Raw genomic sequence first — 12,730 nt, forward strand, 5'->3', positions numbered from 1 at the left:
GCTACCTGGAAGAATAGGTCACTCTAAGACTGGAGCAGAAAATGCATAAGATAAGTTTGGAGCATCTTGCAATGCCAGATGTATCTTGCAATTGAAAAAAAAAGTGCTCACCTGTAATCCTAGCTACTCAGGAGGCAGAGATCAGAAGGATCACGGTTTGAAGCCAGCCCTGGGGCAAATAGTTCATGAGAACCTATCTCGAAAAAAATCTAACCACAAAAAAAGGCTGGCAGAGTGGTTCAAGTAGCCTAGCAAGTGTGAAGCCCTGAGTTCAAACCCCAGTGCCACCAAAAAAAAAAAAAAAAAAAAAGAGAGAGAGAGAAGAAAAAGTGCTCAAGAAATAAAACACAATACCAAAATTCCAATGATGGTCTTCCTCTCAAATATATATAACCCCATTGTAATCATAAAAAAAAAACTTATGGCAAATCCCATTGTGATTTATATTCTACAAAACACTGGACCCAATAGCCTCAAAGGTGTCAAGTCATCAAAAGCAAAGAAAGTCTGAGAAACTGTCAAACCAAGAAGACACTAAAGAGTCATGACTACCCGATGCAATGTGGCAACATGGCTGAGGTCCTGACACAGTGGACACTACACAGAAACTAAGGAAATTCAAGTAAAGTTTGAACTTTGGCTAATACAATGTATAAACATGAGTTCACCAGTTGTGACATACAAATATTAGACATTAGCAATAGGAAAAACTGGATATGATTAATGGCAAAATCACTATCTTCACAATTTTTTGCAAAATAAATAGTTTATTTTAAAGAACACCTCTTTGTACTATTAAAATTAACTCTATCATTCTTAGCTAAATCTGTGTGCTGGTAATTTTTACCACATTGAGTAACACTTGACAGACCTCTGCTAGAACCTGCCTACATACACTAAGTCTTCGTGTGGCAGCTCTTTATAGACATTCAAGATTCAGCTCAAACATATGATTTTGGGAGGGCTTTTCTAATTCCTTAGTCTAAATAAGCACCTCCAATTGCACCCCATTCCCTATCATCTTATCTTGGTTCCTTCTGAAATTACTTTGATTTTTTTGTATTGTCTCACAACCACCCCCCCAATCCATGAGACCCAGAATCTCTTTAGTCTTGTCCACAGCTATCTTCTCCATGCTTAGAAAAGTATCTGGAAATACAGCAGGCACTCAATAAATTATTAGTTGAATGAACAAATTCAAAATTGATCGATTCCCTTCCTCATGACAGTCCTTTAAACATATGAACGCTCACCCCTCCCAGTTTTCTCTTCTTTAGACAGAAAATCTCTAGCTACTTTGCACATTTCCCTTGACATGGTTTTCTTGTACTGGATTATGATAGAATAATACTAATGACGTATTCTTACGAATTTAGTGCTTACCTTGTGCCATGCACTGTGGTAAGCACTTCTAAAACAGTTTCTCTTACTCATAAAAATTACGCTCTATGAGTCAGGGACTGCTGGAAGATCTCTCAGAGAATGACTCTGGATGCCATCTGGGCTAAGGAGCCTGTGGCAGAATGTAAATTGACTTCCTCACTAGCAAACTGTTTACTTCTGCTGACTCGTTTTCACAGCAAGACTTTCTCAATGAAGGAAGCTTGTGTGTTGGTCTACATTCTGGCACGGTCTCCTTATCTCATTGTGGACTGGCCCTCTGAGAAGCACTGATCTAAACCATAATTCTCAGCATGATTTCCTTCCTTCTTTCCTTCCTTCCTTCCTTCCTTCCTTCCTTCCTTCCTTCCTTCCTTCCTTCAGTCTCTCTCTCTCTCTCTCTCTCTCTCTCTTTCCTTTTTGGTGAGACTGGTGTTTGAACTCAAGGCTTCATATTTGCATATCCTCTACCACTTGAGCTATGCCTCTAGTCCATCTTGCTCTGGTTATTTTGGAAATGGGGGTCTTGGGAACTATCTGCCAGGATCCTCCTGATTTCAGTCTTCCAGGAAGCTAGGATTACAGGTGTGAGCTATTGGCACCTGTTTGCTATTTCTTCTTTCATGCTATAACACAGACTCGACATCTAGTACATTCCCATTGGTCACCAACCCTTACTAAGTAGAACTGCTGAGAGTACAAATCCTACCAAAAATATGCAAAGATTGTCTAGAAAGAGGGAAGTTGGGGAGAAGATGTGATAAGGAGGCATAATGGAAAAATCCTTAGATTGGGTCCCAAGACTTCTATTTTAGTCCTGCATCTGCTGTTAACCAGCTGTGTACAAGGAAAATTCCCTTCTAGACTTCACCTGTAAAAGGAGGTGACACAGCAAGGTGATTTCTGAGGGTCTTCCAGTTTTTATGGCATCGTATTCAACCCTTTGAATCAAATGACTTCCATATCCTAAATGTCCCAAGATTAGGCCTTCTACAATTTCTGTGTCTCCATCGTGGTTCACCATCTTGTCTCCCGTGTTGTTTTGCCTGGAACTAATTGGTTGGCTTCAAAATGGGAATGTCATAATGATATCCAGTTGCCAGGACCAAAGATAAGAGAATTAGAGAGTCTAAGAGCTGAAAGGCATCTTCAGCAATATTCCCCAAAGATAGGCCAATTCTTTTGTGCAATAAGAATTGTGCTAAAGGATTTCTCCTATACATTTGTCATACTCTTTCATAGGCTAAGTTATGGTCTCAAAGGTATTAGGTCCTATTCCCCGGGCCTTGTAAATGTTACCTTATTTGGAGCACTATTATCTTATTTGCAAATATATTCTCTTATTTGCTAATGTAAATTAAGGATTTTCAGAAGGAAGTTATCCTGGATTATTTGGGTGGGCCTAAATATAGTCCTAAGCATCTTTATAAAAGGGAGGCAGGAGAAGTTTACACACATAGAAGAGAATATGGCAATGTGATCTTACTGGGAGGTACTGAAGTGAAGTGACCACAAACCAAAGAATGCTGGCAACCAGCAGAAACTGAAAGAGGCCAGCAGCAAGGCACTTGTTATCTCTCAGGGACTCTGGAGCTAGAGCAACTCTTTCAATGCCAATGAAGCCCAATGCTGTTGACTTTGGATTCTGACCTACAGAACTGTGACAGAATAAATTTATGTTGCTTAAAACCACGAAGTTCACGGTCATCTGTCACCGTAGCCATAGGAAACTAATACACTTTCTTCTGAAATTTCATCTGTATCTTCTTTTCATACTGGCTGTTATGGTTCAGATCTTAAATGCCCCCACAGGCCCATATGCTGAGAGATTTGTCGCCAGCTTGTGGTGCTGTTAGGAGGTGCTGGACCCTTTAGAAGGCAGGGACTAGTGGAAGGAAGTTAGGTCACTGGGCACATGACCTTGAATGGGATATTTGGATCTTGGTTCCTTCCTCTCTCTGTCTGTCTTTGCTTCCCAGCTACTATAAGTTGAGTAGCTTTACTCTGTCACATATTTCCTGATGTTCTGCTTCACACAGGTCCCACAACAGTGGAGACCAGCCAGAACGAAGCACGAACAGAAATATCTGAAACTGTGAGCCAACATAAACCATTCCTCCTTTAAGTACATTTATTGCGAGTATTTTGTCCCTGTGATGAAAAGCTAATATGCAAATTTCATCTTCTCTAATAAACAAAGCCACTCATATATATGAATATATATGTGCGACTTTATATATCTATCTATATATATATAATTACTCAGGACCCTGGCAGATGAAATTCTCCACCTTGGGAGACCACATAAGATAGCAGATACCCCAGGGCTGGCTGTGTAGAGGGAGACCCTGTTGCTCCTCTCAGTCTTAGAAGTCAGGAGAAAGAGCCGAGGAGAGAGGGCGGGCTGCCTGACCCAGGTGAGCTGAGTCAAGGGCACAGCCAGCTCATGGCAAGCCAGCAGGAAAGGAGCAGGGGAGCAGAGAAGTGCTCAACTTCCTGTCACCCTTCCCTCACACTGCCTTCCTACAGGTCCTTCCACGGGCTAAACCTAAGTGGACAAATGCAAGAGAGCCACTGAGGCCAGCATCACGGACACAAAGCAGAGTGGAGAGGGGTGATGAGTGGATTATAAAGGCAAAAGGAAAAACCCAGCAGGTGTGTAACTTTGATTCCTTCACAAGGCTGTGTGCACCTATCAGTGTGTTTTGTGAACTAGAGGGCATTTGTTCCCTGGCTCTGTGGCCTTGGGAACTCACTACCTCTCCAGGCCTCCTTCTCCTCAGTCAGCCAGTGCAGAGTTTAGAAGAATCTCTAAGATCCCTCCCTGTCAGCTCTGATGCATGGGATTCTGGAAACCAACTCAATACCTTTACATGCTAGGCTGATGTGAGCCTCAAGTCCTAACTGCTGCTTATTTACCAAAGCCTGCCCAGGCATTTTTTCCATTACGTGCGCATCCCAGCGTCTGCACATCCGGTGCATGCTGGCTATTGAATCACTCTGGGAGAGGAGCAGGCAGTGCTCACGTGTGCTGTGCAGTCATGTCACAGGCACACTGGAAAAGTAAACGGGAGACCAGGCAAAGCAGACTGGGTTCAGGAGAGCCGATTATAAGAGAGCAGGAGGCAAGCACTCACCCATCAGCTGGTCAGCAGTACGTGGGCCCCCTGCTTGTTCCTGAGGAAGACCCCAGGGAGCCACAGCAGCTGGCTGCAGCTGGTGTAGCCCTCAGGCTGGCCAGCAAGTAGACTGTCAGCATAAGGTCAGCTGCCAGCAACCACGCACATGGTAATAATTAGCCAGAAAGTCAAACGATGGAAAGTTCCAAGGGCCCAGGAGAGTTCTCCATCAAACAAGGAACATACTGAGCCTTGCCTTGTTGCTTTGGGGCATTTTTTTCTGTATTGTGTTTGATTTTTTCAACTATTCTTGTCTGCTTGTCTCTCTGGAATCTCGTTTTAAAAATAGAGGATAAGGCTAAAGAAGAAAATATTCTCATTGGTCCTCTAGGGCTGAAAATACAGAAGGTACAGAAACCTTCCTTCTCCTTTGTCCCCATCTCCATGTGTCTGGTGACTGGAGATAAACAACAGATTTCTTCCTCCCCTCCCCCACTCCTAGTCATTAAACTAGGAGCCTCCATAATTACTGATCGCCCCCAAATGAGCACTGGTTTATAGGGTGTGATTTGGAGGTAAAAAGGGGGACTAAGGAGGCCCTGTGTTCCAAAATCCTTAAAAACTCTCCTCAAATTGCTAATTGGTAAACTCATCATCATTTTATTTCCAGCAAAACAGTTTGATTCTTTTTTTTCTTTTTTAATTGTGATACTGGGGTTTGAACTCCAGGCCTACATGCTTGCTAGGTAGGTGCTTTAACACTTGAATCACTCCACCAGCCTTGTGTTGGGTATTTTCAAGATAGGGTCTGTTTGCCTCAAGGCTGGCTTTGATCCGCAATCCTCCTGATCCCTGCCTGCTGAGCAGCTAGGAACAGTTTGATTCTTGTCATAAGCACATCCACAGTTGGGTGGTGCAGAGTTCAAGGTTGTCCAGTGATTTAATGGATGAGGATGGAAAGACTGAAGGAGTGGCTCAAGGGGTAGAGTGCCTGCCTAGCAATCCTGCAGTCTGAGAGGCGACTCTGGAGAGAAAAGGACACTGAGGCATAGCATCACATAATTCATACTGCTGTCCCTGTGAGTTGGTGCTGCAAAATTCTGAAAACTCAGGTCAGTGGCTTATCTAAAGCCTGTGGTCCAGATCCCCATGCACTCAGAAGGGAGCTTGCCTTTCCAGCCATGGAACAGATAGCAACTGTGTGGTCAGAGGGTGCCTGATCCAAATGTTCCTCCCAGTCACTGCCACAGTGGAGCCTAACAGTGTCCCGTTAAAGCAGCAGCAGTATATAAAGTCATTTATTACAGTACTGTCATTTATTACAGTAGTCCAGTGTATCCATGCTGTATATGCTACCTGCCTGTTAGTTGCTTAGTAGCAGACTCAGTTATCAGATGGACAGTTGGCAATATCACAGTGCTTGTGTTCCAGTAACCTTTATTTTACTTAATAATGGCCCCAAAGAGAGAGAGTACTGGTGCTGGCATTGAGAAATGCAAAAAAGGGGCCATAAAGCACTTCCTTTAGGTGACAGGGTACAAGTTTTTTACATAACGAGGAAAGAAAACAATCATATGAAGTTACTAAGTTGTCAAATTGTGAAAAGAGGAAAAAGAAATTTGTGCTAATTTTGCCGTCTTACCTCAAACCGCAAGTTACAGCCATGGTGCACGTAGTGCTAGCCGTGATAAGTTAAGATGGAAAATGCATTAAATGTGTGTATGAATGTATAGGAGAAATAGTACTGTGCTTAGAGGGTTCCGTACGACAGGTGGTTGAGGCATCCACTGGTGTGGTGGGGGCTACTGTAATCTCTTTCAGTTGGATAAAAATAACAAGAGAATTGGATTTGGGATTCTGAGGGTATAAGGTGAAGAACCAACCTCAGTGGGAAGCCACAGCTAGAATCTTCTCTGTCTTGTCAGAGTGACTATCTCTGCAAAAAAGGAAGCAGGGATCCCTGAAGTCAGGGAGGCCTCGGGAGTGCAAGGAGAGGATTAAGAAGGCGACCTGCCTCACAGTTTTACCCACACTTGGCCCTGCGTGGTAGTTTTCTTACTTAGAGGCAATGACACCATATGTCATCTGTTGGGCGCCCTTGGCTTCTTCCTGATGCCCCCTCCATCAGCTTCTATATTCAGCACTCCCCAGACTGACAGAACGCCTGTAACTGGGCAGGATTAGGGTTAGTAGAACTATAATGTTGGGTTGAAGCACCCATCTCCGCGTGAGACAGAATCGCAACCCCTGCACTTACCAGCTGTGTGTCTTTGTGTACATTATTTCCTTCTCTGAACCTTGCCATCCTCATTTGCAAACGGGAAAATTAGCAATAACCTGATAGGCAGTCATGAGGATTAACCGAATGAGATCACCAATAGGGAGCACTTCCCATAAGACCTGGCTCAGTAAATGTCCATCCTGAATTTATTTCTCACTTACTTGTATTTCCAGTAAAAGCTGGCATGCTAGTTTCAAGATCATTATAATTTTGGAGTGGTGGGGGGTGTACTGGGTATTGAACCCAGAACTTTACACATGCTAGGCAAGCTCTCTACCATGGAGCTCCATCCCCAACCTACATCATTATAAATTTAATCCAAAAATTTCTTCTTTGAAAAAAAACCACAAAATTCTTTTGTAACTCAAGACCACCTTACTGTTTGTTTGTTTTAAAAAAAAAAAAAAGAAAATCTGCATTTAGCCAAGTGCAGTGGCCCACGCCTGTAATCCTAGCTACTCAGGAGGCAGAGCTCAGGAGGATCATGGTTCAAAGCCAGCCCAGGTAAACAGTTTGAGAGACCCCATCTTGAAAATACCCATCACAAAAAGGGCTGGCAGAGAGGCTCATGGTGAAGACCCTGAGTTCAAGGCCCGGTGGTGCAAAAAAAAAAAAAAAAGCTGTATTTAGTTCTTAAATTTTTATATATCAGCTTGAAATTCTAAAGTCATCCTTCCATGGACTCAGACAATGGCATTTACTCATTGAAAAAAACCCAAGCACAATCTTTTTGTTACATAATGTGCCCAAGATGACCTGGTTAGCGTGTGGCAGAGCCAGGATGCAAACAGGCTGTCTTGCTGCAGACCCAGCTGTCTCATTAAACTGAGTATCTTAGGCTGGGGATGTAGCTCGTGGTGAGCACTTGCCTGGCTCAGCAAAGCAACAAAATGACACCATTTCAAAGCTGAAGTTTCAGGGATATAGAATGGATGGAAGTCCTAACTCACTTACTTAGACGAGCACTCTTCATTTCACAGAACCTTCTGTCCTGGCCCTGTGACATTTGTTCTTCCCCATCCATTCTCGAGGCATCCTTTGCCAAAACACAAAAGAACTGCCACCACAACAATGTCCTTCTACCTCTGCCATATGGGGCTGCAAAAGTGTTCAAGGCCGTGTGGTTTACACTCAGGGGGACGGGGCTCCCATCCTGTCATTACTGCTAATTAGCAGGGTGCTCTTGGGCCCGTCATTGAGGTCAATTCCTATAGATTCTTCATCAGCAAAGATGGGATCATGCCTGGGCTTTTGTGAGGATTTTTTTTTTCAGTACTGAAGTTTGAACTCAGGGCTTTCACCTTGAGCCACTCCGCCAGCCGTTTTTGTGATGGGTATTTTTGGGGTAGGGTCTTGCGAGCTATTTGTCCAGGCTGGCTTCGAACTGTGATCCTCCTGATCTCTGCCTCCTGAGTAGCTAGGATTACAGGCATGAGCCACTGGTGCCAGCTCCTTTTCTGAGGGTTATGTGCTCTAATCTGTGTAATATGCTCAACACAAACCTGGCTCGTAACTAAGTAGTTATCATTGGAGGAGACCAATAATGAGCTATTATAATCACTGATCATAGAGTGGGAGCAGGATCTAGAAGGGCCAGGTTGTTACATAAACTCTGCAGGCTACTACCCTTTGTATGTCCCAGGCTGCCTGAGATAGAAGAGCTGATTCCCTGAGCCTGGCTGGCAAGCTGCCTCCAATGGGCTCCATGGGGCAGTTGTTGGGTAGAGGAGGCAATAGGAGGACCAAGGGAGAGCCTTGTAAGGGAGCAGCTCCTCCGCCAGTCAGCCCTGGTCATAAGCAGTCATTTTCAGTCTAGGCAAAGCACTGCTTGTCTCTCAGGTCAGCAGTTCTGCAAACTGTTTTAAAAATGTTCTTTCAACTGGGAACTTCAACCTACAAGTCAAGTAAGAATGGAGTAGTTGATTGGAAGTAAAAAGAGCAGGTGCTTAGAACACCTGAAGCCTCCAAGGTTGAACTCCTCCCAGCATCCCTTGCAAAGAACCACAGTTGAGAAACATTTTCTAACAGGCCCAAATGTACATAACTCTCCCTTTCTAGATGGCAAGCGAACACTAATGTCCTTTATAGAAGGTCCAAATCCTAACAAGCCAGGCATGGTTGTAGAGGCCTATAATCCCAGCTACAGGGAGGAGGCATAGGTAGGAGGATCTGCTTCCAGACTGGCCCTGGGCAAAGAGCATGAGACCTTAAATATAACTGAAAAATAAAATAACTGAAAGCAAAACAAAGAAAAATAAAGCAAAAAGGGCTGGGGCATGGCTCAAATGGTAGAGTGCCTGCCTAGCAAGCATGAGGCCCTGAGTTCAAGTCTTGACACCAGCCCAAAAAGCCAGGCACTGTTGTCACTTTCAACAGAACTGGGAGGCCTCTCCGTAGGAAGGGATTCCTCCAGTTAGAGTGCACACGACCACAACTGGGAGAGCACACTCTCATTGTTCACCTCCATGAGTTTGGAGTTATTATTAGCCAATTCTATAGATGAGGAAACTGAGACACAGAGTAATTAGTGGTCCAAAGTCATCCAGTTAGACAAAGCTGAAACCCAAGTTCAAACCCCAGTCTTAGCTGGGTGCAATGGCTCAAGCCTATAATCCTAGCTACTTGGGAGGCTGAGATCTGGAAACAGTCTTCATAGTTTCTGAGCCCAGCAGCATGAACTCCAGGCTGCCTCCATTCAGATCCCTCCTCTGCTACTTACTTAGTGTGTCTCCAGCCTCAATGTCCTCACCTGTAAAATGGGAATGATGATAATATCTCACACCTTTAGAATGGCACCTGACATGGGGCAAATGCTCAGAAGAGTTACTTGCTGCCTCACCAGTAGTAAGGACTGACTTTCATTCAATTCCCCCTCACTTAGTCAGCCTGCCAGAGACCAGTGGCAAGGCAAGATGGGGCAAAGGCACAAAATAGGCGCAACAGATAGAAACGGCCATAGGAATTCAGAAAAGGGCCATTGGAAACACAGCACTTATGACTGTTTTATAAATTTCTGAGTACTCTTTAGCTGCAGAATAAGAAACAGAAAAATTGGGCCATTCATCAGATCTGCTTCCCAGAATCCTGCCATTAATACTTCCCACACCAAAGAGAATGCTTCCAGGACTCGTGACTTACAGCCGAAGTTTAAGGGGGGGTGGGGGCTTTCCATCCGGACTCCCCTTCCTCCACCCAGGACCACACACCCCCATGGGCAAGAAAGCACCCCAGTCCAGTGCTTGAAGGACCAGTTTGGTTTGATGAATGTGCAGTGAGCACAAGAATGCCCAGCACCCGTGTCCTACCTCTTCTGTGGCGTCCCCGGGGTTCTCCTTGTCCCTTTGCGGCACCTGCCACCGCGGATTCCTCATTCCCTGGAAGGCGTGCAGTCAGGGAGTTGTGGGTGGAAGGAAGAGGAGGGGAAGGCAGGGGAGGGTCTCCCCCACGCTGGCTCCCACTTGGGGAGAGGGAAAAGGAAGTGTTGTAACTTCTGGCTTGCGCTTCTAGGGGCAGAGCAAGAAATGTCCTCTGGGGAGGGGACGGGGGGGGGGCGGGGGGGGGCGCTCCTAGGTCTAGGGCTCCCTGCAATGCCTGCCTGGAATTTAAAGCTCCCTCTAACTTCCACTGCTTCCCTCACTCTGCCCTCCAGAACTGTTTTCTTTCTTTCTTTTTTTTCCTTCTTAATGGAACGTCAGCTTCGTTCCTGACATGCTGGAAACATTTGCCTTTGCCTAAACTTGGCTCAGGAACACTCTCTCCCTGTGAGAGAATTTCTCATGCTGCAAAGTTCAGTTTAAAAAAAGAGAGCTATTTGTTTTGCCAACTTTTGTACTGGGAACATTTTTGATGGTTTCTTTCTTTTTTTTTTTTTTTTTTCCTTCCCTGACTGATCCTCAGGATTCTAAGAAACATACACACCCATCTCTCTCTCTCTCTCTCTCTCTCTCTCTCTCTCTCAAAAATGACAATACTATAATCCTAGCTACCTGGGAGGCTGAAATTGGGAAAACTGAGGTTGAAGAGCAGCCCAGGCAAGCAGTTTGCAAGACCCCATCTCCAAAATAACAGGCTGGAGGTGTGGATCAAGTGGTAGAGTGTTCACTTCGAAAGCATGAAGCCCTGGTTCAAACCCCAATCCCACCAAAAAGAAAAAGGGCAACAATAATAACACTGCTACAGGATTACAGTAACCAGCTACCTTTCCCAATGAGGTCCAAGTTATATGTCTGCCCCCCTTTTCTCCCCCCGGCAGAGGGGGGACTGGAAGTGCACCATAAGATTCAGTTGGTAATCTCCGAGGGTGCATGTCTGCGAATTGTCAAATGCCTCCACAAATTGGGAACCGTTAGGAAACTTGACCCTTGCAATAAAACTTGGTAGTTCTCATAGTGCTAACTGGGGATTTGTTTACAGACAGGAAATGAGAACAGCTCTGCTTCTCTGTTCTGTGTATTAAGAGAAGGCAAATAATAAATAGTATCAGCAAAATGGGAGAAAAAAATTGGGCAATTCACCAGGTTAGAAAGTTTCTTTAGAAAGAAATTTTTATTAAATTTATTCTTATTTGTTTATTTTTTGTGGTACTGGGATTTGAATTCAGGGTCTACACTTTGAGCCACTCCACCAGCCCTTTCTTGTGATTTTTTTTTTTTAGATTGGGTCTCGAGAACTATTTGCCTAGGCTGGCTTCAAACCACGATCCTCCTGATCTCTGCCTCCTGAGATCTAGGATTACAGGCATGAGTCACTGGCTTAAATTTATTTTTAAATGATACATAAAATCATAAAAGTTGTACATATTAATCATAACTCATTGCCCACTGCTCAGCCTCTCCTCACCCCCACCCTTCCCACTACTCCACCCAGCCTCTAGTAACTACTATTCTGTCATCTTCTGTGAGATCAGGCCCTGTGAGGGACATAATGCAGAACTTGTCATTCTGTGAGGTTAGAAACCTTCAAATGTCTTAGAAGGAGCCTTCGTTTGTAGAAATTACCCAGAACACATTGCTAGACTCAGACCAGCCATTTCTAGACAGTTTAGTTGGTGTACAATTACATATTATCTTTATCACCTAGGTGATATTTTTCTGTTCTAGTTTGAGTTTTGTTTCATTTGGTTTTTGTCCACAAATGATCTCAAGAGCCACACTCTGAAAAGAAATAGATGATAGACTGAATCTGTGTGATGTTTAAACAACAGGCAAGTCAAATTCTGAAAAGATTGATTCTGGGGCTATGGGTGCAATTGGGTGGTTGAGTGTGTGCTTAGCATGTCTAAGGCCCTGAGTTCAATCCCCGGCACCCAAAATTAATTAATTAAAAGTAAAAAACAAAGGAAAATTGATTCTGTCTCAATTTAAGGGCAAAAATCACAGACTTGAAGAGTATGGAGCTCAGTGGTGTGGTCCCCCAGGGAGACGGGATGTGGGGACGTTGCCAAGCCACATTGGTAGGGTGGCACTTCCAGTTCCCATCCTGAGAGCAAGATTTACCATACTGGTCACCTCTGTTCAGTTGTTAAACTAGTTGCTTTCATATCATGAATATAGACTCAGGTATAATGATTTCATATTGGACAGCAAAAGACAGTTGAAGTTGAGATGAAAACTCAGGATTTTCAAGGTCAAAGCTAAACAATACACACTTGGGAAACTGAGGCAGAAGGAGTGAGAGTTCAAGACCAGTCTGGGCTATACAGTGAGACCCTGTCTCAAAAGAAAAAAGCTAAACAGTACTTTATACAAGGCCAAATCTTGTGTTGGTTTGTGGCTAAGGGACCACACTAAATTTAACGGGTTGTATAGCATTGGTTAAGTGCCTACTATGTGTGCCAGGTTTTTTTTTTTTTGTTTCCTATTATTGTGCTGGGTGGGGGTGCATTGTGGCCCTGTGCCAGTTTTGTTTGAAGCCTTCTCAGATAGAAACAATGTTTTTTTTGGTGGTCCTG

At 44.2% G+C, this 12,730-nt stretch overlaps 1 protein-coding gene and 1 long non-coding RNA gene across 2 annotated transcripts in view; one reads left to right on the forward strand and one right to left on the reverse strand.

Annotated features, from left to right (window-relative positions):
- Positions 1–10,320, reverse strand: part of Tacc1 (transforming acidic coiled-coil containing protein 1) — a 133,941-nt gene extending 123,621 nt beyond the window's left edge. The window contains exon 1 of the mRNA XM_074054623.1: positions 10,086–10,320. The gene's annotated coding sequence lies outside the window, so the exon portion shown is untranslated. The remainder of the gene's footprint in view (positions 1–10,085) is intronic.
- LOC141416864 (uncharacterized) overlaps positions 1–12,730 on the forward strand; it is a 76,365-nt gene that overhangs the window by 18,960 nt on the left and 44,675 nt on the right. The window lies entirely within an intron of this gene.

Source organism: Castor canadensis, chromosome 14 (assembly GCF_047511655.1).
Source record: "Castor canadensis chromosome 14, mCasCan1.hap1v2, whole genome shotgun sequence".
Lineage (NCBI taxonomy): Eukaryota > Metazoa > Chordata > Mammalia > Rodentia > Castoridae > Castor > Castor canadensis.